This window comes from Pinus tabuliformis, chromosome 5_1 (assembly GCF_031772625.1).
Source record: "Pinus tabuliformis cultivar Carrire ecotype Pingquan chromosome 5_1, CPIR1, whole genome shotgun sequence".
NCBI classification, from domain to species: Eukaryota; Viridiplantae; Streptophyta; class Pinopsida; order Pinales; family Pinaceae; genus Pinus; species Pinus tabuliformis.
Genome location: NC_142305.1, coordinates 330213609 through 330236012, shown reverse-complemented (window position 1 = coordinate 330236012; position 22404 = coordinate 330213609).

Genomic DNA, 22404 nt, shown 5'->3' with positions numbered 1-22404 from the left:
TCATGGATGGTTTTTCGGGTTATAATCAAATCTCTATCCGTCCTGAAGACCAGCATAAGACAGCCTTCATATGTCCCTGGGGTACTTTTGCATATCGAAAGATGCCTTTTGGTCTTAAAAATGCTGGAGCCACTTTTCAGCGGGCCATGTCATACGCTTTCCACGACATCAAACACGTCATTGAGGCATACTTAGATGATCTCGCTGCTCGCTCTCGAAAGAGAACTGATCATCCTAGTCATCTTCGATTATTCTTTGAGCGATGTCGTTTCTATGAAATCCGGTTGAATCCCAATAAATGCGTTTTCGCAGTTACATCCGGTCGGCTGTTAGGGTTTATTGTGTCCAATGAAGGGATTCGGGTTGATCCCTTCAAGGTTGAGGCAATAGTTCAGTTGCCTCCCCCGTCCTCAATTCGTCAACTTCAAAGTCTTCAAGGGAAGGCTAATTTCTTAAGACGGTTTATAGCAAACTATGCCGAGATCACTAAAGGGTTCATGTGTTTGCTACGAAAAGGAGTTCCATTTGAGTGGGATGACTTTGCGCAGCGGTCGTTTGATGCTTTGAAAAAGGCATTAGTCTCTGCCCCACTTTTGAGTCCACCGGATTATGGTAGAGACTTCCTTTTATATCTCGCCGCAGCAGAATCTACCATTGGTATGGTTCTAGTTCAGGAGGATGATGCTCTTGTCGAGCACGTGATTTTTTATTTAAGCCGAGGCTTAATAGGTCCCGAACTCCGCTATTCTCCGGTTGAGAAATTGGACTTGGCAGCTGTCCATGATGTCCAGAGGCTCCGTCATTATATTTTGCTACGCAAAACTTTTGTCTTAGCGGCGGTCAATCCATTTCAATTTGTCCTCAGTAGGCGAGTGATTGGGGGAAAATATAATAGATGGATAGTCATTTTACAAGAATTCGATCTCGAATTCTTGTCCGCCAAGTCTAAGAAATCTATGGTCTTTGCGGAGCTAATTTCTGAGCTTGCTTATGGAGAGGATGTTGTTTATCAGGAAAGTTTACCCGACGAACATATATTCCTCATCTCTTCACAAGACCCTTGGTATGGAGATATCATTGTTTATCTCCAGACTTCGAAGTTTCCCTCTACTTTCTCCAAGGATGAACGTCGCAAATTACGTCACCTGGCTAAAAACTATTTTATCATTGGTGACACATTATATCGTCGAGGGGTTGATTCAATTCTTCGGCGTTGTTTAACCTTAGAGGAAGCAGAGTCTGTTCTTAATGACTGCCACAGTGGAGCTTGTGGTGGTCATATATCAGGGCTTGCTACAGCCCAGCGCATCTTACGTGCCGGCTACTTTTGGCCTTCACTCTTTAAGGACTGTGTGGAAGCGGTCAAACGCTATCACCTGTGTCAAATTTTTACTCGCAAGATGCATGCGCATCTAGCTCCCCTTTTTCCCATTGTCACCGTCGATCCCTTCACTAAGTGGGGTATTGATTTTACGACTTGTAATCCGCCTTCAGCGGCGAATCACAAGTACATTATCGTGGTTGTAGACTACTTCACGAATTGGGCTAAGGCCATGCCTACTTATAAGAACGGCAGTGACATGGCAGCTTTGTTTCTTTTCAATCAGGTTATCTCAAGATTCGGTATCCCAAGGGAGATTGTCACTGACCATGGCAGTCATTTCCAAAATCAACTAATGTCTGAATTGGCTCTTAAATTAGGTTTCCGTCAGGAGCATTCGTCCCCTTACTATCCTCAATCCAATGGACAGGTCGAGGCGGTCAATAAAACTCTTAAGACGATACTCCAACGGACAATCGATAAAAATCGGTCCAATTGGCACATTATGTTGTATTCGGCTCTTTGGGCATACCGAACCTCCATCAAAACGGCTACTGGTTTTACTCCTTTTCATTTGGTTTACGGGATGGAATCTATCTTTCCGGTTGAATGTGAAATCCCATCCCTAAAGTTGGCTGTTGAGATTCTTCATGAGACTTCAGGTCTCGAGGAGCGCCTAGTTCACTTGGAACATCTCGATGAGCAGCGTCGAGATGCCGCCACGATGAATGAGGCCCATAAGAAAAGGGTCAAAACACAGTATGATAAGTCTGTCCGTCCTCATGTCTTTTCTGAAGGTGACCTTGTCTTGGTCTATGACCAAGATAAAGACGCCTTGGGGGCAGGAAAATTTAAGCCTATGTGGTACGGTCCTTTCATTATCAAACGAGTTTTAGAAAAAGGGTCGTATGAGTTAATTGACTTTGAAGGAAACAAGCTGGCGGAGCCCAAAAATGGGCTCTACCTAAAGAAGTATTTTGCTTAGTTTTACCAGGCAATGACTTCTTTGTATTTTATGTATATTTGTACATATATTATCGAGCGTTTTCTGAGATCAGCACTTTTGGTCTGCTTTGGCAGGTGTTGATGGATGATTTGGTTTATTTTGGGTTCGCCGATGGTGCTAGTCGGCACACTCGGAATCTTGCTTCCGCAGCTTGGGTACTTTATTACCCAACTGGTCAGTTGATGACATCGAGAGGCGTGTGTATCGGTCCTGCTTCAAACAATATGGCTGAGTATACAGCTGTTATCAATTTATTATTCGAGGCAATCTCTTATGGGATCGACTCGTTGGTAGTATATCTTGACTCTCAATTGATAGTGTCTCAGTTAAATAACATTTATCGGGTTAGAGATCCATTATTATATCGCCAATATTTAAGGGTGAGGTTGTTGCAAAGATCATTTATTTACATTAATTATTTGCACATTCCAAGATCTCAAAATTGGTTAGCTGATTCTATCGCTAATCAAGCATTAGACTGGCATATCAATCATTCATCATCATAAAATCATGCATCAAAAAGTCAAACTGTATATATATATATATATATATATATATATATATATATATCATAAAACGCCTCGAGTGTACATATGTGTGTCCAAAAATATACAAAATTGGGACTCAAATTCCCATAATCATGTCAGGCATATCTAACGCCTCGGCTCAGGATGAGCGTCTAAGTATGTCACTATAGCGTGGGCCACGCGCCGAAAGATGTGAACCCAGTCACGTGGCATGCCAACCACATGACGGTGCATATCCGGAGGAAGGTCCTCTATCTCGGCCATCGGTACTTGGCAGCTCAGTCTTGCCAAGTGTCGTTGGACGTTGTTCAGGGTCCGTTCCGTATCCGCAGCCGCCTCTTCGGCTCCTCGGCCACGCCGTCCATGCCGCGGGAATCCATCTGGTCGTACAGGCCCAATGTCTGGAACATGATCATCATATTAGTCATTTGAATCTCAATTTTTTTTTTTCAAAATTCATCATTATATTTGAAAAATCCAAAAAAATCATAAAATCATAAAAAATTCTTACCAATCTCGCCCCATGCTGCATTTGGTGGTAACACTAGATCAAGATCTCCTTGGAAATCCAGCCCAGCATAGGGGTAGTCATCCACGGCGATGATCTGTTGCTCCCACCAAGCAAAGAAGTCGTCGTCAAATGCATTCCTTGGGACTTCCCCACCCCCCAGACGTTTCATCAGGTCAACCCACCGGCCCATGCGTGGATCACGTGGACTACTGATGGCAACTGCTACCCTGGGATGGAGTGCGGGAACCTTCTCGAAGAAAAAAGTGCACAAGATGGTTCTGAACCCAAAGTTCTTGGTCTGTCCCCTCCTGATAGAAGTGAGTTGTTCCTTCATGTTGGCAAGGAGAGGAGTCCACCAGTCAAACACAGTAGTGAGACAGTCCACTGCCACGCTCATGTTTACCCGTGACGCCTGATGTAGTGAGGATGATCCGTTCACTCGAGCTATGGTGAACAAGATTATCCTGAGTGACAAACTCTCCACATGTGGGATAGAGATCTGGCTCCCGACCTTCCGATGACCCAGGCAGTAAAGCTGTACATAGTCATCTACACTGAGGCTATTCCGTGTCCTGCCCCGGGAATGTACTACCTCTCCCCTTCAGGAAAGGCCCGTGATAAAATATATGTCTTCCACTTCTACCCTGAGTGGCATCTGATCAATCACAAATGCTTCCTCATCGACATCCCAAAAATCAATGAGTCTCTCGAGAAGACGCGTGTTTGCCTTCATATTTGGCAATTTGAAGAATTTTAGCAACCCGCATCCCCGTAAGGCATCTAATGCCTCATCATTGTTCATAACTTCATTATCCACGGCTGAGTGCTCTCTTTCACGCCATGTGATAGTCATCCTGGAAGAAAAAATCATTTTCATCCGTTAGTTTTGTTTATAAAATTAGTTCGCTGCGCACACGCGGGTTCATATATACATAGTCGCGTGTAGGGCCGTCGTATACGCGAGTTCAATATTGCCAACCCGCGTGTACGCCGCGAAAGAATTTTTTGCAAAAATCCAACGGTAAAACATCAACTAAAATTCCTAAAAACTATCACAATTGATTGCAAGACAAGTTTGAGGCTTACCTGGAAGTTTTCGGCAAGTTTGAACGGTTGAATTGATCACAGGGAAGTTTGCTCCTTTTGCTCCACAATTTTTGCTCTCCAAGTCAAACGGTGAAAATGGTAAGTCAAAAATGCCTTTTATAAGTTTTGAAAATGCAAAAATTTTTCAAAATTTTATTTTGTTTGGCCTCATGTCACTTTTAACTTGGGAGCTTGGAATGTCGAGTTTGGTTTGTTTTCAGGACATTTTGGACATTTTTCGACAGTTCGAGACGGTTCCATGACCGCTGACCCGTCATGGCAGGTATCGTGTTTTCACTGGCATATAGGTTAGGGACACCATTTTTCCATTGCATTATGCATACTAGCCTCCATCTGACCGATCTATCTGCCGTAGGGTCCACCCCATCGTGTTATGGTTAGTAAGCCATTTTCACTCGCCGATTCTTTAAATCATGACACGATGGTAGAGCCATACCTTTACATGGGCTTCGTAGTTAGCACCTCACTGACATTTGTTGCCCATGCTGCTTCGTTTTGAGTAGGCTCGGGAGTCCTCTGTAGTCCCGCCATGACTTATGCGTTGAAGACTCATTCCTCTTTTCTTCTTCGCTTCGTTCTGGCCTTATACCCTAGAGGCTCCTATGTGTGTTGAGTTGTACTTCTGCATTGCATGTTGACCATTTGCACCTTTTGGCCTAGAGCCGGCTTCACTTGGACTCGTGTTTAAGCCAACTTTTGACCTTGACGTCTGCAAAATCAACCTTGCATAGCTTTGACTTCTGCAGCTTGACATACCTTGATCTGTGGAAGGGACATACCTCTGAGTGTCACTAACCAGTTTTCACCTCCCTGCATTGAGCATAGGAACGTTCCTTTCCCAGGAACTAGATCATCTGTTTCACCAACACTCGTTCTTTCCACTGTACCATAGCATTCTTTTATTCTTTTTCCGGCTTATCAGAAAAAGAAAAAAAAATTAAATACTCCAAAAAAGAGCGGGAACAGGGACATTATTTCCATTTATTTTTGGCAGCTAAAGTCAGTCATGTTGCCCTTGAACAAAGCACTCAAAACAAAGTCTCCTCCGCATGGGTGGGATTTAGTTTGACTTAGGTACGCCATAACCTTGTTATCGAGTCATTTCTCCCCCGATTGGTTATCTCTTCCAATCATATGGAGGGTTCGTTCGTGCCTCCTGCATGAAGAACTTATACAGATTCATTATATGTTGCCACATAGTCACATTGAGTCGTGCTTTTGTTCAAGGGAAGTTAGCCTGAGTCGGCCTTTCTGCGGCCTTTCTGCGGTGTCTCTTGACTCATTTTTCAATCGGCCATCCCTGGTTGTCAGTGTCATGTCTATCATCACATCAGTTATATTGGTCCTTTACTCGTGCCGGTTTGAGAAGGTCCCCATTGACTTCTTGCTGGCGGGTCTTGTCCTTATCGACGACGACACCTTGCTCTGAGGACAGGCCTAGAGCCACACCCTGGCCCTATTTCAATTATTGATAGGTCACCTTGTGCTCAGCATCGATCAACATCATGGGTCTTTGACTGAGTGGTTTCCCTTGTGTTCGACACCAGCATACATTATCACACATTGGGATTCGTGCAGTACCTTGGTTTCCATTTGACCCTATTGGTGGATACCTCGCCTCTGTGTCAGCTTTCATTATTGGTTGGTTGAGAGGGTTTCTGTCATGCGCTAGCCACATCTTGTGTACGCCAGAAACGTACTTCGGTTGGGTTACTACATCTTTTTCGTCCGATTCCTTCCACATTATTGGCCTACGGGTTACACTCGCGCTAGATTGATGGAGGATGCCTTAATGCCTTCCTTCTAGCGGATCTTTCCCTATCGACTCCGACTCATTGCTCTGGGGCAAAGATCTAGAGTCCATTTGGTAGTACCTTGTGGTTTGCAGTCATTAGTGTCAGATCCTTCGCTATCGACAGTGGGAAACCATCATTGTCTCCTGATCGATAAATTCTTACAGGTGTTCGACTTCAGCTCATCTATTCACACTTTATAGATTGTACTGGGTACCTTGACGCTCATTATCATTATCGGTGAGTAGTCTCGCGTTTGTTAACGGTATACATCAATGACCGGTAATCAAACGATTTCTCACATGGTCGACTTCAGATCATTTATTCCCATGGTGTAGAAATGTACCACGGCAGTCGGTGAAGACCTCAGGTTGTCTCAGCATTCATTGGTTCACTTGACAGTTGCTCCTGTTGCTGCTAGTTGATACCACTCCACCTTATATGTTGCAGTCAGTCATGGAGACATTCTATATGCTGGCACCTGAGTTTGCAGTGTAGTACCATCCTATTCCATCATGTTCATTTGGTACCTTTTGGGATCAGTCTTTGATATCAATGATCCGTTGCATCTTTCAGCATCATTGACAGTCTTATATGTGATATTCAGACATGTACTTACTCATTATGATCAGATGATCCATTATGTATCTTCCAGTCATTTATACTTGTATACTTAGTGGATCCACTTGTACTTGATATGCAGACATGCTTTACTTTTCCTGAGCATGGGTATGACCGCCTCAGACAGTGTTTCTTTCTGATCTCCTTTTGGTGGCTTGGTAGGCTGAATTCTGGTGCAGTCCTCCTCGGTTTTTCGACAGAGTTCCTTTCCATGTTCTTACATAATATATTTCGGCCATCATGTTCCCCTTCTGACCTCATATATTAGGGGGCATCTGTTATAGCTCCAAATCTCACTCTTATGGTTCGTGATGTTGCACTCATGGCCTAAGGCAACCCCTCCTTCCAGACCTGGTCCTAAAATTTAAAAAACAGTGTTTTATTCCCTATACACGACATTGCCCTGAGTTAAACGCGTGTACACACGGGTCTGTGTATACCCAACCCATGTGTATGTATTAAAACACTTAAAAAAATAAATAATTCCTCATTTTCGGGCGGATATCGCGGGTTTTACCTGCTGATCACCTGTTAGTGCCCGTGGCCCAACTATTCCCAACCAACTCCTAACTAAAAAGCTACTTTGGAGATGGTATAAAAAGACATCAAAGGGAAGGCCTAAGGGAGAGAGAAAAGAAGAGCAAGATTATTATGCTGAGATTTTCCCCATAGACTAGGTTTGAAGTCCTTGGTGCCTTCTACACTTCCCCCATTTTGCATAGGAAACCCTTGTTTCCATGTGTATTGGTGATCATCCATCCTTTATATCACCATTGAGTAAGACTTGGAAGGGGCTCTTGTTGGAGGCTTGAGGTTGGAACGAATACGGGAGGAAGCTTTGCTTGGAGCCTACTGAAGGTGTTTCAGGTGAAATCTTTCCATTATATGTACTTTACTTTCCTTTATATAAAGAAACACGTCTTGGTTCCCGAAACAATCTTTCTTTATGCTTATGAGATTCTTGTCTTGAATTCTTATGCAAGTAGTTACTTAAAGATTTTTATAACTAACTTTATAGCATGAAGATGGTTTTCATATAAGTATTTGTCCATGTACTGTTGTGTTCTTTGATTTGTTTGTTTTACAGGTCAAAGAAGAAGAAGGGAACTCCAAGAAGGGTTTGGACCCTAAAGGCCTTCTCGAACGTAGGACCTTAGGTACGTACCCTAAACATTAGAATTTGCTTAAAGTGAAGATAATGGCTGTGTGTGTGTTTCTTTGAATAAGAAATTTTCAGTCTGGTAGAGTCTTAACCCAAAGGACCCTAGGGGTACTTTCCCTTCAACCATGGGGGCCCACAGGAGCCCAACATCCGCCGCTTGGGGCACCTACTGCGAAGATGAGGAGGGGGAGTCAGACGAGTGTTCCAACCCAAGTTTTTCGCACAATGGAACCTGATGCCCCTTTACATTGATGACTACTCTTATAGCGGGATGAACTATCATGGGGATCCTGACTTGCCATTTCTTCCTAGGCGAGCATGGGGACCAGACAATAAGTGTTAAGTTTCTATGTTTTATGGTGCATTTTATATTTCCATCACATGTATATTGTACTGAGTGTGAAATATGTTGTATGCAGATAGAGCACCAATGAAGCCAACAAGATATGCAGGTCGAGCCACAGTGCCTGGGGCTACAGGCTGGGGGACATCATCATCACAAAGGGTCTAGAGGATACTGTGCTGTTTGCTGATTTGCATCGTAGGTTTGATGTACTATTGACTGGGGTTTCAGAGCATGGATGGCATGACTTGGAGGATTGATACATAGATGAGTGCACCGGACTTCCCTTAGAGCAGCGAGGTATCATGCGACACATGGTGATGGAAAGTCAGGCAGTACGTGATATACGTGCAGGTTAAGCAGAGCCTTTCGCACGAGATCTGTCAGGCAGTGACTAGATGCAGGGACATGTGGGTCCCTTTGATTGTGATTTTTGTAACATGTTATGGGCATGTTGGATGTATTTAGAGATATGTCTCGAAACACTTTTATGATACATAATATGATTATGCATTTGATATGACGATGATGGTTAGCCATTTGTTTTATTATGGTTGTCATTTTTCGTATATATGTGATAAATGCCAATCTAGAATGTTGTTTGGAATGGTATCTACATAGTGATTTTGGGCTCTAGGCACATTGTTGTGGGGAAAAATGCCTATGCAGGACGATCCTATCCACCTAAGGTGTGATAGTGCCTTAACAACAAACAGAGACAGCTATGTTGGTTTCTTCCTTTATGAAATGTGAAAGAAGAGAGATAAATAGACTTATCGGTGTCTTCCGTTTGTCCCTCGATCCGGTCTCTCTTCTCTTTGGGAGTTCACAGCTACTTGCCTTCTCACTCGCCCAGCTTCAACAGGTTCATGCAAGATCACAAGAGAACAGCTACTTGGCTTCTTGCTTGTCCAGCTTCAACGGGTTCCTGCAAGATCACAAGAGAACAGCTACTTGCGACAAGAGAAGAACACTACACAAAGACAGAAATTCACATTCATAATTAGTTTAGGATTAGAAATAAACCAAATACACTAATGCAATCATACATCAAAGTCACATCAGTATATAGGAGAAACCAAGATGGCTTTATTGATGAATAACAAGATTCAGGAAGAGATACAACCCAGAGGGCTCCAATCCAGCATCTCCTTCCCAGCAAATGGAATTCCTATCTTCACCCCCTTCAAAGCATTGAGCACCCAATGATTCCAATCTCAAACCAACAGCAATTCTTTACAATAACAAAATTCCAGCCTCCAGATATCATGGAGGAGAGATCCATATATAGATGTTTGGAGAGAGGATGAGTCAGCTTGAGATCTGACTAGTGTCCTCTCCCTCTGTCAGTTCTTGATTCCACTTGGAGGTTCTTGCTTCCACTTGGAGATTTGGAACCTCTTACTCATCACCAGTCGAATTCCCTGAGGTAAGTGTCATTTTGGAAGCTTCCTGGGTTTTGACACCTTGAGAAATGAGCTTGCCACATGTCCACTCTCGTTCAGCGCAGGTAGCCAGTGTTCCTTTTGACATTCAACGTAGGTAGCCGGTGTTGGCTTTGACATTCAGCACAAACAGCTAGTGTAGCCACTGAAATGATCCTGAATTGACTTGTTTTTGAGCAGTTTCTGGTGGAGAACTTCTGTGAATTGTTGTGGTTTGTTAGCCTTGTTCCTCTAGGGGTAGGAACAACATGTTTAGGGACTTTGGATCCCTTAGATTATGGACATTTCATGCTCAATGCTGCAAGGCACAAAAATGTCTATAACAGTTGCCCCCTAAAGTATGAGGCTGTTTATCGGGTGAAATGCTTTATCAGGGGGATCCGAAGTTCATCCAATGCTGAGAGGAGACCTGTAATAAGATACAATACAATACATTATTTTTCATACTGCTTTCATGATCTAGCTGAGGCGGGCATTCCCATGCTTAGCTTTATAAATTCATTTTTCTGTACATAGAACAGACAATCATCTGATGGTAGACTGATAATTTTGATGAAATTATCATCTTTTGAGTAGGATGATTATCTGCTGCAATGATGTACATGTCAATGTCTTTATCTTTCCTGAATATATATCGCAGCCCGGATGGATGAAACTAGATCAGGGGTCTTCAAACTCATTCGATCTTCACTCTAAGTACAAGTCGATCCACGTGAGAAATGTTCTGAAGTCGAACATGGAAAGACATCGCTTGATTACCGGTCAATGATGTAAACCGTTAACAAGCGCGAGAGGAATCACCGATAATGATAATGACCCTCAAGGTACTGCAGTACAATTCACGTGGTGTGAATAAAGGACTTGGCGTCGAACACCACGCAAAGTCTTTCGGTCGAAGGTCATTGATGTATACCTGTCGCCGGAAGTGAGAAACTTGCCATTGAGGCATGCAAGCTTCAAAGTACTGAAGGGGTTGTTCCTAGATCAACTTCTTGGATAATGAGCTGATGTCGACAAGAAGCGATCCGTCAAAGGAGGGCTTTAATGAATCCCACACCAGTGACATGGAATGGAGCTAATGATTTTAATGGAGGTGAAAACGATCTGTGACGTATGATTCAGGGTGGCGGTCATGAAAGGATGGAGGATAATGTATGGCAGTGGATGGGACACAGTTGACTTTTCTGAACGACTTCTCTTGAACATATGGCGACACTGATGCGATGGATCAGTAGCATTACCCCAAATATGGATGGTATGGCGAGACCATGGATGTGACCGGTGAATGAAACAACCCAACCCGATTGTGGTACGAAGGAAAAGTGTCATGTTCAAGAGCGACTTGCTACCATAAAAGTTTTCTTGAGTTTCTCCCAATTTTTCCCCAGTAATTGTTGACCAGTACCTCTTTATTTTTGTCAAGCTTGAGGAGGATAACATATGCTTGTTCTATAACCTGCCCTTCGGGCAAGCCCATCGCTATGTTTTAACGAGCCTAGCGATAGTGAAACTCGTTCTTGTCTAAAGACAAGTTTGTCGCTATTTAATGATTTTAACGAGTCTAACGACAAAGATAACTCGGTCCTTTTAATTTTTAGAGAGTCTGAAAAGGTACATAAAGTTAACTCCAAAAGTCCTTTTTCGTCATCTAATCCCTTAAGTCCGAAAAAGTATAAAACAATACAGAAGGGATGAGTTTTCGATAGTTTTAACGAGCCGAACAAAACAAGCGCTCAATCTTTTTGTGCAATAATCCCTCAGGTCCAAAAAGATTAAAATCTAGAGGAGGGATAGCTCTTCCGGTCGCTTTAACGAGCTGGAAGGCCAAAACTCGGCAATCTTTTCACATTTTACGAGTCAGATGAAAAGAGCTTAAAGAAGACTCGTCTTTTGAGGAACGAGTGATAAACAGGGTTAGCACCTGATTCCAGGTACAGGTTGGAATTTTCAAATCACGGCAGTGTCACAAGGATGGCTAGGTGAAATCACTCTTCGCAGCTGTTCCTCAAAATGGGTAAACAATCATATGGAGGTGAACGATCGGCCAAATGAAAAGTGGAGGTGACGGTGCAAACACGACCAAGGCTTTAATGGCTGATGATATTACATTCACAGTGGTTATTTACCGGGTAGGTTCATTTTTTATTTTAAAATGAGCTTAAACACTGGTGGAAACACTTGCTCATTGCTTATGTTTATTTTTTAACGAGCATGAAGTCCGCGTTAAAACTGCTCGGATCTTGCGTTTATTTTTTAACAAGCATGAACTATGTGCTAAAACTGCTCGAATCTTGCGTTTATTTTTTAACGAGCATGAACCGTGTGCTAAAACTGCTCGATTATACCAGTCATATGATAAGAATGTCTCATGTAAGATTCCATTTTTTAAGGAGCTTGCGCCTTACCAAAGCTATGCCCCGCATCCTTTCTTTATGCAAGTTAGGAAATGGCTAACCCAAAAAACAGATAAATAACCGCTCTTTCCTTGCACTCCAAAAGGTTTGCATGCCCCCAGGCATAAAGTACGATTTCAAGGTTACCCCTCAATTTGCAGATAAAACATTTGTTTTACCGGGAGAGGCCTACCTCTTTCAGGCTACCCAAAGATTGTTCTGTTATTCTTTCAACAAAACACTTATTCGGCGATGTCTACCGAGATAAACAAAGGTGAGTGACGAGACCCACCCTCTCACATAACTTTGACAAGAGAATCTTATTCCAGAACAACCCCTCTTCCAACCACGGACGGGGTACGGACCATTCATATTCTCTCGCGGAAACCTACCTTATACGCAAAGTTTTCCTGCCGAAGTAGACCAGGACGCATGCCCCTTGGGTTCCAGTCATATCCTCCCGGATTACTTGCGCTCATCAGGAGGACGGATCGTGGGTTGAGACACTTCTTGCGTGAATAGACCATTTAGGGATGGTATATGACTATTTGCGATGCGTGATCCGAGAAATGAAAGTTGGTCCACGAGCTTGACCATTCTTCCTTCATGTGGAAAACACATTACTCTAAAGAGTGAGGAGACTATAGCTCCCATGCAATATATATAGTCTCGTCCAAGGAGTAGGTTATAATCCAAGGGTCCTTGAACGACCATCACGTTCATTTGAACGGTCTTCCCTTTCAATGTTATGGGCACATTAGGGAGGATCCCTAAAGGTCGACTGGTTCCTTTAGCAAAACCTGATAGATTTCTCATTTCAGGCAAAAGCGCTGGCGAACCAAGCGTTTTCCAAGCAATAGAGGAAAGGATACTCACAGATGCCCCCTCATCAATGATAGTGCCAACCATTACCATTCTGTATATTTGAACGATAATTCTGAATGGTATGCTTGCTGGCAACCGGGGTCTGCCTAGTTGGTTCCAGTCGAACGAGACAACCAGGTTGCTTGGTGGTGGGACCAAATAGACGGTCGGGTATGACTCTGACGAAGTTCCTTCCTGTGATAAAGGAATGGGCAAATTGCCCCCTTGTTCGTCGGAGTCTGTGTTGATGAAGAGAATTTGGACGGTGTCATCTTTATTCTCCTCTGTGATGGTATCATACGAAGATAGAGCCTCTGAAGGAAAAACCGGGTCAACTGCCGCCTCAACCTTTTGACTTTCGTCAGGCATGGATCCAGACGGTTCATATTCAATGATAGGTGCTTCGGCTGACCACTTGGGCGGGCCAGCCGGGTTCTCAACTAGTGAAGGACTTGGCAAGAGTTTTTGATATCCAGGAGGAAGTTGCGCTCGTAAAATTGAGCGATCTTCTAGAACTCTTTTATCCTCGTCTAAGAAGGGACAACCATGGATGGCATGGTCGCCTTCACACAGTTTACAGGGAAATCTAGCTTTCCCTCTCTGTCCTGGGACTTCACTTTCACTAGTCGACGGTGAGCAGTCAACATGGCTATCAGAGGTTGATGCTACCGAATTTTGCAAATGGGGAGACCAGTCCCTTAGTATCCGAGGGATGCAGGGACAATTTCTGTGGAAGTGGTCTCCCTTGCATATGACACATGGCGATTTAGGCCTGGTCAGTGCTGTGTGTGGATTTTTGTCAGACGACACTTGTTTGCCCCCAGTCGCTTTTGGCTCCTTCTTCTTCTTCTATTTCCTCTTCTTTTCCTTCTTCTCCTTAGGAACTTGGTTTTTTGTTTTACCAGTTCCGTCAAGCGAAGAGGAAGGAGGAGAGGAAGAGTTAGATGAAGTAGAAGGCTGGCTGGCAACTCTGGTCTGGTCTAACTGTTGACTCGACTGTTCAGGAATAGTGGTGTTCTGAACGACATTGGTTGAAAAGAGCCAGACCGATAGGCCAATTGTCAGTCCTGGAAGCGACAATGTGGCCATATGGGGCGCACCAACATCTCCCCAAGAGGAGAAAGGACTAGGATTTCCACCAAGGGGAATTCCTTGGTTGGTGTGCTCCATTTTTCAACCTAAAGATCAACGCAGGAATAAGGGGTGATTGTTCCGTTTAAAATAAATTTTAACGATTTAGACACAACTTGATTTTTCAGTTTTAAAGAGTCGAGAAAAAGCTAAAGATGACTCTAGTCTCCTTCGATGTTTTAACGAGCCCGAAGTGACAAATGCTCGGATGGACTTTTTCCGTTATAGAGTCTAAAAAAGGCCAAAAGGAATTGCTCTGGAGTTCTAGGCAGAGGGTGTGCCAAACTTTTCGCAAAACCGCATAATACTTTTTAGGGTACGGGCGGTCGATCTTCCTGAATGCTGTGTTCAGTGCATTGCGATCAGTAGGGCGGCCGACACGGCTTCCTAAGGATAAAGGTTTTATGCCTATAGGGGTCTCCCAATATATACGCGACGGCACGTGGGAGCACAATCCATACTGGCGCTATTGTCCCTCAGGAGGAATCACCCACCATCCACGAGATCGACAGTCACCAGGCTTAACGACGCCGGAACACGTCTCTAGCCTAGACCTCTATGTTGTGCGTTATGTTGCAAAGCGTTGTTAAGTTCATTCAATTTATTTTAGGTTGACCTTTTTAGAAGTTTGCCTTTCAAGGTTCACCACGAGATGTATGATACAATTCCTAAATGCAGTCTAAAGATGATAAGCAAGCTTTATATCTTTTCAACTTTGAAAATCCTAGCTACTAAGGGAAAAGAAAGACACCATCTTTTCTCAAACAGCAATCAGCACACTCTAATGCACTTTTCCTAAATCAGACATGCAAACTATCAAGATGCAAATGCACAATGCAGGTGTTTGTTTTCCGATTTCTTAGTATTGATGCCTACACAGAAAGCTTTTTGTACAACTTTGAATTTGCTTTTAAATGACAAATACAAACAAGTTTACTTTTTCAAAATTAGAGAGGGTAGAAGAGATTACAACACTTAACGATTTTTGAAATGAATACTTGTTTCGATACTTAAAAGAGACAAACTCAAACCAATAAGCAATAGTAAATGTACAATCAATCTGCAAACAGCCAATGAACTCTCTTCTAAGATCACAATCAACAGATCTGAATCAAGGGCTACAGGATGACTATTTCACTCATGCAAAGGAAAACTGTAAATGACGCCACAAACACATAAAAACACTCACAGTCTTTTTGTACAAAAGGAGGCGGAATCTAAGCAGAGAAAAGGAGTTATTAGACTGTACCTATGCTGGTTACAGGCTGCAAAAATCAGAGATCAAAACAAGGCAAAACAGAGCAGAGAACCCCAGCTGTACAAGGGCAAACTGGTTCAGCGCAACCTCAACACAGGGGTTTTGACATTCAGCGCAGGTAGCCTTCACGGGACCTGCGTTGAAATGCAGAATCCCTTCACTGGGTCTGCGCTGAAGGAGAAACTCGCGTTTCTCACTGGGTTCTGGGTCACATATTGCTATTTAATTCACTTTTTCAGGCCAAATAAAAGCAACAAGCAAGGTACAATCAAAGGGATGCTTTGAGGGGGTACTAAGATCTATCACAAAGGATCATCAAATCATTTGTGAGTCCATTGTTCAGATCATAGACAAGTCCAGTGATTGGATCAAAGCAGCAACTGTCCACTTTGCATCCGGGAATAGCAGATGCAGTTCGATTGTTGTTGTCAAGTCTATGAAACAAACAATGATAGAAACACAAATAAAATGACTAAACAGATCTCCCCAGTGGAGTCGCCAATTTGTTGTGGGGAAAAATGCCTATGCAAGACGATCCTATCCACCTAAGGTGTGACAGTGCCTTAGCAACAAACAGAGACAGCTATGCTGGTTTCTTCCTTTATGAAATGTGAAAGAAGAGAGATAAATAGACTTACCGGTGTCTTCCGTTTGTCCCTCGATCCGGTCTCTCTTCTCTTTGGGAGTTCACAGCTACTTGCCTTCTCACTCGCCCAACTTCAACAGGTTCATGCAAGATCACAAGAGAAAAACTACTTGCCTTCTTGCTTGTCCAGCTTCAACGGGTTCCTGCAAGATCACAAGAGAACAGCTACTTGCGACAAGAGAAGAACACTACGCAAAGACAGATATTCACATTCATAACTAGTTTAGGATTAGAAATAAACCAAATACACTAATGCAATCATACATCAAAGACACATCAGTATATAGGAGAAACCAAGATGGCTTTATTGATGAATAACAAGGTTCAAGAAGAGATACAATGCAGAGGGCTCCAATCCAGCATCTCCTTCCCATCAAATGGAATTCCTATCTTCACCCCCTTCAAAGCATTGAGCACCCAATGATTCCAATCTCAAACCAGCAGCAATTCTTCGCAATAACAAAATTCCAGCCTCCAGATCTCATGGAGGAGAGATCCATATATAGATGTTTGGACAGAGGATGAGTCAGCTTGAGATCTGACTAGTGTCCTCTCCCTCTGTCAGTTCTTGATTCCACTTGGAGGTTCTTGCTTCCACTTGGAGATTTGGAACCTCTTACTCATCACCAGTCGAATTCCCTGAGGTAAGTGTCATTTTGGAAGCTTCCTGGGTTTTGACACCTTGAGAAATGAGCTTTCCACATGTCCACTCTCGTTCAGCGCAGGTAGCCAGTGTTCCTTTTGACATTCAACGCAGGTATCCAGTGTTGGCTTTGACATTCAGCGCAAACAGCTAGTGTAGCCACTGAAATGATCCTGAATTGACTTGTTTTTTAGCAGTTTCTGGTGGAGAACTTCTGTGAATTGTTGTGGTTTGTTAGCCTTGTTCCTCTAGGGGTAGGAACAACATGTTTAGGGACTTTGGATCCCTTAGATTATGGACATTTCATGCTCAATGTTGTAAGGCACAAAAATGTCTATAACACACATGATTGAGAGTAATGATTTCAAATTCATGTACCAATAGCTTCACTCGTAGATATTTTCCAAATAGGACTTGGTTATGCACATGATACACACCATTCAATTGCATGACAAGTAATAAGGAACCTAAATGAACATGAAGATGAAGGATGCGATGAGCAAGGGAATCAACTGACAAACCTATCACTACATCATATTCGTCCTGCTTATTGGTGGCAGATCCAAAGCACATGCCATTTGAAATGAATAACATAGTCAAGGGGGTAAAAATGGCCCAAGTTGTCGAGGCTAGATTCTTAGAGAAGCGACTTGCACTGTCAACATGACCGATATATGGTGTGGATGATGGATCCATCTGAAAGGTGCAAAAGACAATGGATGAGATGATGCAATCTACCTAACTTTATGGCAGAAATAAAGTCACACAAATCAAAGGGATGTGCTGTGAGCAACATTTCTGTAGGTAGAACGGATTGAGAGAATTAGGATGGAGATCATCTTCAAAATTCTCTTGAAGGAATGCCACCTTACTCAAGTGTAGGGTTAATCAGGGGTATACATAGCTTCCATGGTGTCCTCATTAGGCTGGGAGATGGGTGAACGGGAGGAAGACTAAGTACATGATGCAGCGACATTACCTGGTGCATAAACCTAAGGAATAAGGTTCGCATACTCATCATCTTGAAAGGCAGATGTCGTACTAGTAGACGGAGGGTACACTGATGTTGAGACCTCAGATTTTGTCAAAAAATGTTTGATAGAAATGCATGTAACAACCTCGGGAAGGTTTGCCAGCGAGGAACTCAAGGATGATGATAGGTAAAGAATCGGGCCTGTGGTGTCTGTCATCTCGGCATTGGGGGGAGGGATCACAATAGAAGGGCCAAAGATTCCCTATTCTAGTTGAGTGATGGTACCAAAATCCATAGGTAGTGGAGTAGAGGTTCCACTATGAGCAGCCCCATAGTCACAAATTTTCCCAAGGCAACCGTAAAACTCATCGAGACGAGGGAAACAACGAGAGTAGTGACCATGAAGGTCACACAAGGCACAACGATGGTATGTGTGAAGCATTTTGAGTTTCTTAGTTACCGGTATGTTAAAATGGACTTCCAAAATATTTGACTCAGGAAACGCTTCATGAAGCAATGGTTTAAGTTGAGAAAGTTTAGGACAATTGTTGGTGGTGTGCCCAATGACGTCACACAAAGCACATGGAGGTGTCAGCTTTGAGGCCTTAGGGATGGGGGGAGGTTGGGGAACCTTGTCCTTCAAATCTTTCCTTTTGGCTTTTCCCCCTTGGCTAGATGCCTTCACAATAGGAGCTGGTTCCTGTTGAGGTTGTGATGGAATTGATGCAATGGCAAGGTTCATGGGGATCAATTGAACCAGGTTCAAAGTGTGATATCGTCTTGACTAACCAAGCAGTGTGTTTGCAGGGGGATCAATGTACCATACTGGGATCTTGAGAGTAATGTTAGGAAGGACCAGTGAAGCCATGACAGGTATAGAAAAAACTCCTGGAGGGGGGAATAAGAAAGGTATCTGGCCAACAGGATAATGTCCTGATGGAATAGCTCCTGAATGGTTAAGACCTTAAGGAACAATTCCTAGAGGAAGCATAGGAGAGGAACTGAGAAATGGAGGAGGTCTTGGGGGAATGGCTCCAAAGGGTTCAGCTAGAAGAGAAACACCAGGATGTTGAGGAGTTGGTTGTTGATCAGGTGTACCTGAATTCTTAAGGGAAGGCTGTGACACTTGTAACATGCAAACACTCATGGAAGTAGGTTCAAAAATGAGAGGGGGAGGACCAGGGAAGGAACCCAACAATGAGGAATCCTTATAGACTCTAGGCGAGACACTGGTGCAAGGAGTTGAAGACTGGTTGTCGGACATTGACAAGATGATGGAGTCGTGAGAGGTCATGGATGTCAGCTCGTAGTAAGTCAACTGATCAATGGTATCGATCTTCCCTTCATGGGGGAAGCACATCTTGCAGAACACCATAGATGCAACAACTGACATGGGATATGTGTAACTATGACCTAAGAGGATGTTTTAATCCAAAGGGGCATCAATGAGTTCGATATTGACATGAAAGTCTTGCCCACAAGGGTCACTAGACAGTTGCGATACATGCCAAGGGGCTGGGAGGAGTGTCCATCCCAAGCATGAAAGAAGATGCTGGAGGGGGACAAATCAAGTGATTTGAATTTTTTTCCAAATAGCAGTGGACATCACACAGGTAGATGCACCTTTCGTCAAAAATTCATCTCGAGATGATGGCATTATGAACCCTAACTGATATCTAAAAAGCAATAAATGAAGGTAATGTGGGGTGCTCTGATGTATCAACCGGGAAGAGAATCAAACAAGCATCGAAAGGATACACTACACCCAAGGAAGTTAGTAGAGCCTTATTTTGGGAAGGGAACGACTCGAGAACTTCCAGTGTCGACATGGCGGCAGGTGTTTGCGCCAAGTCGTCTACTATACCGTATGTATGGGTAGCTCTGTCAAGAGCCGCATTACGATGTAATGGTCCCTTTGGGATCTTGGGAATGGCCTCAACTTTGGGTTGAGGGATCTGCAAAGGACCATTCGGTGTCGTAAGAGGCTTAGCGAAAACTTTGGTTTTGGACTCAAGAGCTCACGAAGTACAGGGCTTGTCATATTGATGTGACCGAGTTTGTAGGTTGATATTGGAGGGATTAACCTCATCAGAGTTCATCATTAGGATCTGGTAGTCACTTGGACTAGAAGGTTGGGGGAGGCGGGCTGATTAGCCTGGCTGTGGTTGAGAAGCAAGAAATCCTTACAGAGGGAATGGATTTGTGGGCATGACTAGTTGATGTGGCGCAGGATTCTAAGGTGATTGTTGACCTTGAGAAACTGCTTGAGTTTACCACAGTTAGCGCATTTGGGGTAAAAGAGGACACTCATGTGTATGGTGGCCATGACACCACCACATGAACAAGGCTTGTTCGTACAAATAACATTGTTCTGCTTGGGCTGCCTGCCCTATTGTTGGTTGTTAGTGTTAGCCTAGTTCCCTTAGGGTTTAGTAGGCTGGTTACCTTGGTCACCCTAGTTAACCTTGTTACCCTTCCCCTTATTCTTTTTCTTCAAATCCTAGGGATTGGTATCACTATGTTGCAAAAACACTTGTCCCTGAGGGGGAAGTGGCTGTTGGGGATGAGGATGCGTGGGAGGTTTCAGTGCTAATGCCTAAGGGGCTAAAGAAATAGGCTATGCATAAGAAGGAGCAACCGCTTGGTAGATGAGTTAGGGCCCTGGAAACATGTTGCTAGCAGGAGGGGCATAAATGTTGGAGAAAATGGTACCCCCCTGTGGATAGCCATAACTCTGCTGAGAATATGGTGAAGAGTGTGAAAGGGATCCAATGATAATGTCAGTGGCGTGAGATGCCCCCAGTGCATTAGCACTTCCATGACAAGGGAGGTTTGGAATGACGGTATAGACATAATCGAATTGAGCATAAATCAGATCATATCTTAAAGCAGTCTGGAGAGCTTCTTCCTCAGTCTAAGGAAAATGGGATGCAACATCTTTCCCAATGGGGGATAAAAGGCTCTTAAGAAACCAATCTATATATACACAGTCATTGAAAGGTGGGGCATGGCTTGTGCTCCTCCTTCGACGCCGCTCTTGAACATGGTCAAAAAGGCGAGTGGCAGAGGACTGATGGAAAGTGGTCAATAGCTTTGTACCAGTGTTGTATCAGAGAGGTAACTAGAAATATGATAAGAACACTTTAGGAAGCATCGCGAAAATGGAATGAGAGGCGCAGGGCTGGTCTACATACCATTTTTCATCATCTCCAGTGAACGTGCATTGGAAACGATGAAGACAAATGGAGTCATCGGTTATGGAGTTGGATGAACACTACATGTGGTAGGATCCTCTCCAGCAATACCCTCAAACTTTGGGATGTATGAGGGAAGATTAGTTGACATAGAGGGCCAACCTGCATCATGGTGTATGGGGTCATTTATCAACTGGTTAAGATCCGATAGACTTAACCCAGCCATAAAGAGGAGCACGGGGGCTACTAGAACGGTTCCTGAGACTATTTCGCCTGATGTGACCATCATCATAGCACTGGAGCCACCACCAGGTTGGGTTCCTGCACCAGCTGTGGGTCCAGACATGATGATGATATGAAGTGAAGGAGGCTCAAAATCAGATGACGAATCAGAAGGACCAGGAGAAGAGTCAGGATGGGGACTCAGAGGGATATGAACTCGAACCAGATGGGGAGGAGTAATACGCCCAAGAGGAAACTGGGGGTGAAGGTATAATAGTCTCCACAACTCACGCCTTGGTGGGGAAATGATGGAAGGACACGCAGAACATAGAAATGGTGATGGGAGATCAACAATATATCTTATGTCTCTGATGCAGTGAGATAAATTTATTATGTTAAGTCTTGGCTTGGCGTTGTAAACCAAGCGCCCTTTGCTTAAGGTGTGCTTGTGTGTGCAAGTGTATTAATTGATTTAGCCTAGATCATGTTTGTAAAAAAGAAAAAGATTTGCTGAAAATAAACTGAAATAAATAACAGAAAATAAACAACAAAGCAATTAACTAAACCCCACCTAAACTGGGTTTGCAAACATTGTACTGCTTGGTGGCTAAACCGATGGAAAATAAATTGAAACGGTCAACAGATCTGAATGTCAGTGTGGCTGGGATCAAGTGACACTAAGCTGTTGTAAAGTGGTGCAGCAATAGCAAAAAACCAGAGGGAAAATCACTGCAAAAATATAAGGAGATGGGTGAAACACCTAGGGATAGCGCTGGGACCCTAAGGGAATGACCAAACAAGTTTAAATCTGAAATTATGGATGGTAGAAACCTATCTTATTAGATCTAAAGCAAAAGGTTACAGATCTAGAAAATGTGATTGTAAGTGTTGCAGAAACTTAGACTTCTCATTGAGCTAAACTCCTCCTAGAAAGGTGGAAGTGTACTAGAAACCATAGGGGAGGCTAAATTTGACTTCGATGAGTAAAATAGAATGGATCAAGGCCTAACTGGGATAACTCGGAGGTCAGACACCCAGCAGATAGCTCTCAGCAAAACCCTGAAACAAATCTGAGAAAAACCCTAAAACCCAAAAATCGCAGGTTCTGATATGTTTTTTGATGAAATCACACATTTTGGACTGAAAGCTACGTGCTAGAGCACATATCGGACCTTTTGGGCTGAAAATTTCGATTTCTATTTTGAGACTCTTTGTTTGCAAATTAAAAAAAAAAAATCGCCTTT